At 37.4% G+C, this 4,679-nt stretch overlaps 1 non-coding gene across 1 annotated transcript; it reads left to right on the top strand.

Annotated features, from left to right (window-relative positions):
• The first annotated feature begins 3,183 nt into the window (after positions 1-3,183).
• On the top strand, positions 3,184-3,345 carry LOC130032672 (U1 spliceosomal RNA). The gene has a single exon (XR_008793853.1). It is a non-coding gene; the product is annotated as a U1 spliceosomal RNA (small nuclear RNA).
• Positions 3,346-4,679: the final 1,334 nt, after the last annotated feature.

Here is a 4,679-nt window from a genome sequence, read left to right on the forward strand (position 1 = left end):
CTTCCTTAACCATTTTTCCAACCACCCCTCAAGCGTTTCCATGTAAGCAGGTCCACAATAATTTATTTTATGTTGCCTGTTCCCAATAAATGGTTAACAGTATGATCCCAATTATTTTTCTTAAAATTAGTGAAAATTGTTGTATCTCATCATGGGGACATTAAATCCTTGTCTGAGTGATTACTGCGATGTTGTTACAAGTTAAGCCTTCTGTTTTAATCTTTTTATTAATTGAGATTGGTTGGCTTCTATGATACATCCCCACGATACATCCCATCCAATCTGATGTGTTACTAATGGATTGTCAGTGCTATATAAAGTTTGGAGTTGTTGTGCAGCCCCAATGGTGGCCGTGCTCCAAGGATATTAAAAATTAGTAAGTGGGTGGTATAGCTGGAGTTAAATTTTAACTGAGCTATGTCCAAGAAATTTTTGCAGCTAGTGGATCTCTCAGAGAGCCTGGCAAGCTACCGAGAGTATCTCACCCACACGGCAAAGCCTGGCAAGCTACCTGTGACGTATTTGATAAGCCAAAAACAGTAACAACAAGTCTCACAATGGAGACTTTAGTGGTGCCCACTCGAGCAAATCGATGAACAACGAGAGAACAGCGCAGTGCAGTGGATCTCTGGAACATGACCAGTAGATGAGCTTATGTGGTGGAGAAGGTGGTTGGTGGGTGTGGTTCCAGGGGCTATCAGAAGTACAGGGAGGTCAGTGAATGGAGTCCATCCTGAAATCGAGGTCTTGAGTTTTCAAACACAGGAACTTGGGTATCTGAGTTCTTTGGCAGGTATAGTTCTCTGTGAGGCTCAATTCTGAGATGATTGAGTCTGGCCAGAGTCATGGTGGCAGTTTGGGGTGTGGGACCGTGGAACTGCCAGGACTTTGGGTGGACACTTGCCCTCTCCCCTCCGAGAGTGCCCTTGATGTCTCAGCAGGGAACAAGTGACTGAGAAATTTTTGCAGCTACTTAATCTCTTACAAGATTTATTTATGAGTCTCTGGAATAAGGCTGGTGGATGAGTTTACATGGCAGAGGAGGTCTTGTCTGTCTTTTTATAGGTAAGAATTTTGTGAGAATTTGTTTCAAGCATCCAGTTTTAAAAATGAAATCAGTCACTGTACATAAGTTTTTTCCCAGTTCTATGGTGAGGAGGAACATATTCTACACTAGTGAATCCAACAAAATATTTTTTTGAAAATGAAAATACTACTTTTGGAGGGGGCACAGTTGGCATACTCTATTCACTGTGCTATTGCTCCAGCCCCAATATTCTGTATTCATACAATCCAAGAAGTCAACTATTCACTGTGGACATTGCACACTTATAAAGTGGCAGTTTTGACCAAAGAACTAATTTAAAACTTCATTTAATTTATTTACATTTAAATATAGTCATGACACTAATGGCAACTCAATTTAGCAGCATCAGTTTGGTAACGTTAAGTGTTCTTACTCTCTTCATTTAACTCTACACCTGGAAAAGGCTTCATAGTAGTAGAAAAAAATGGATCTTCATTGCATTTTAACTGCATCACACACTAGGCTGCCATTATTTATTCATCCAAATCACTCTTAGTGAATATACTTTATTTCAAGGTTTCTGATGTAGGTCCTTTATGTAAGGAATGATCTATGTATGCCTGTTTATCTCTTGCATTGATTCTTTGTGATTCATTCTTATGAGAGAGATTTCTGGGTCCAGATGGAAATATATCTGCAGCTATACTCATATTTTAGATACCTTCCACAAGGTTGTATCATTTTACATTACCAGAAACAGTGTGTGTAAATGCCAATTTCTTCATAGACCAATTAGAAAAAATAAATAGTTTTTTTCCGTTGCATATCTTATCCTGAATTAGCTTGACTAAGCTTAATATTTTAAGGACCTTTTTGGAGTTATAAACACATTTGCATTTATTGCCCTAATTCATTCTTGCTGTGCTTTGAGTTTTTGATTGGAGGAAGTGTTGCATTTACTTTTGCATGACCTCTATACATATTAGAAATAAAGCCCCTTTTTGTAATGTATGCTGTAAATTTTTATCTAAATTTTAATTTTAACTTGCTTATGAGTTTTGCTTTTGCCACTTTTAAATTTTTTGTAATTATCTTTTTAAATTTCACAGTGAAATTAAATGATCAGAATCACTGTTTCCTCCAGATTTCTTTTGAATTTTCAGTCATTGGAAAAGATTTCTTTGCCACAAAGTTTTAGAGGACTTTCACTTTGGGCACACTTCTTTGGGCAGGAGAAACATGTGACAGATAAAGATCATATCGGGATATCTTGCATAAAAGGAATGCTGAGGGAATGTCGTCCTCATGGGAGAATATGTAAAATTTTTCACTAAATCAGAATAAATGAATATTTGGTAGGTCTTTTCTTATCTTTGAGCTCACATATCTCACTTATATATGTGGGTCCAAGTCCCCACAACTGGAGACAAAGTCTTAATGAAGTAGAAACTCCCTAATACTTGAAATGAGTCCTTCAATCAACTAAACAATAGAGATAAACAATAAGGGATAAAACAGTTGCAAAATCTACCAAGGAACCTATCCAAGAATTAAAGAGATATTATAACTTCTAGTTCATACCCATGAGAAAATCAATACCAAACCACACAAATGTTATCTCATCCTTATTTACTCTGGGAGTGGTCTCCTCAAGAAGCATAGGAAACTCTTAGTTGTATGCAAGACACCAAAGTCTAGTGACAAGTTGCATCATTACCAAAGCAAAATCTCATAACCACAACACAAAGCACAACTATTCAGTGGCATTATTTCCTGTTCAGATGCTTGGTTTCCAGGACTCAGTGTCAGCTTTGGGTTAATTTGCATGGAATGAAACCCATTTGATGTCATACCTCACTACCTCAAGGGGTGGCTCTAAAATCCATCCTTCTGCCTGTGGGTATTTCCAGTTATCTAGATGCAGAGAACAAGAGATGGAAGTTGTGGGGTGCAGATAGGGAACTGGATTGATATTATCTGGCACACAATAACTTTTAATTAACATTCAATACATAAATGATATGTAGATACAGGAGTCAGTGGGAAATGAAACTATATATTTGTCCTTTTATGTTCATATGAATTTTTAAAGAGCATTGTTTGGGCCCACACTATAGTGGTTCTTTAAAGAATTTCTCTTGAAACCATATGTTGTTATACTTATCTGGCAGGGGAGGTACCATGATCACGAAGGTGGTTTGCCCAGGGAGAGACTTATCCGTTACACTCCGGATGTGCTGACCCCTTAGATTTCACCAGAAGTGGGAAACTTGACTACATAATTTGTGGTAGTGGGGACTGCCTTCATGCTCTCTTCTATAAAAAAGAAAGAAAACATATTTTCAATGGGAAAAATAACCCATAGAAATTAAAGGTGCTTCTAAATAGGTCTGATCCTGTAGGAATCAAATGTAAATTGTGCTGAAACTTACCTCACACAACAGTTCTGAGGAGAAATTAACAGAACAATAAGAGTAACAGACATGTAACACTATAAACTTCAACAAACACATGTGTTGTCTCTCCTGTGTTTTCTCTTCATCAGAAACCTGAAAGTGTATCTTCTTTATGGGGCTTAATGCTCTGAGATATGTTCCTGGAATTTTTAGGACTGTGCCAAACAGGATCCTATCCCCTTAACTTTGCTGAGTCTCTGGCTATGGCCACTTGTGTCGGGGTGATATCCCTGTTGTACTGCTGACTGGCTGTAGGTGAGGAAGCAAGAGTGTTGACTAGCTGTAACTCTTTGTTTTATCTCCTGTTATTTCCTAATCCCCATCATCCCATTATCTATCTTGATTGGATACCAGGCTAGGTTTACAATAACCAACTAAATTAACTAGGTCACCTGGCATTCCACTGTGTAAGTTATGATGAAGAATGTGAAGAAAACCATTTTCTCATTACTTTTCCTTTGCTATGCTTTCTTTTTTTTTTAAGTATAGCAGATTTTATTTAGAAATTCTGAGAAAGCCAGGAGAGAGAGAATCTGTGCTCAAGAAAGTCAGGGGCTTTTCCAGAGTGGATAGAGAGTATTTGTTGTTACCCTTTAAACTCTTCTTTTTTCCTATTCCTTTGACACTTGTATCAGAGCTTCTCACTGAACCCCCAGTAGGATACAGTACAGAACAGCAGAGTGTAATGATGGCTTTGATTTTTAACAGACTGAAAGCAGGAGGTCAGTATTCCAAATACCAGGTCTATCCTTGCCTACACGGAACATGGGCAGTCACTCAGCCCTGACACAAAAGATTGTATATCACAGTGCTAGTGTGGGGAGAAAACTTGGACACATTTAATTCCTGATTCCATGATGCTTAGTAAATGCTAAGTGTCACATATATGAGTCCACACAAAAGGTATATGCATTTCCATACTTGGAGGTATAATGGGATTATTACTGAATTGTGAACCTTTAAAATTCATACACTGAAGCTTATATGTTTGTGAGAATGTGGTCGTCTCTAAGCAAGAGAGAGGCATAATAATAAAACAAACCTGTTTATACTTTGACCTTTAACTTCTAGCATCCAGTACTGTAAGAAAATTAATTTCTATATTTAAACCATCTTATTAGTGATATTTTGCTACAAAACCTTTAGCAGACTAATACTATTAGAAAATATACAAGTCTGATATTAAAAATTCGGTA

This window comes from Sorex fumeus, unplaced genomic scaffold (genome assembly GCF_029834395.1).
Source record: "Sorex fumeus unplaced genomic scaffold, SorFum_2.1 ptg000050l, whole genome shotgun sequence".
Classification (NCBI taxonomy): domain Eukaryota; kingdom Metazoa; phylum Chordata; class Mammalia; order Eulipotyphla; family Soricidae; genus Sorex; species Sorex fumeus.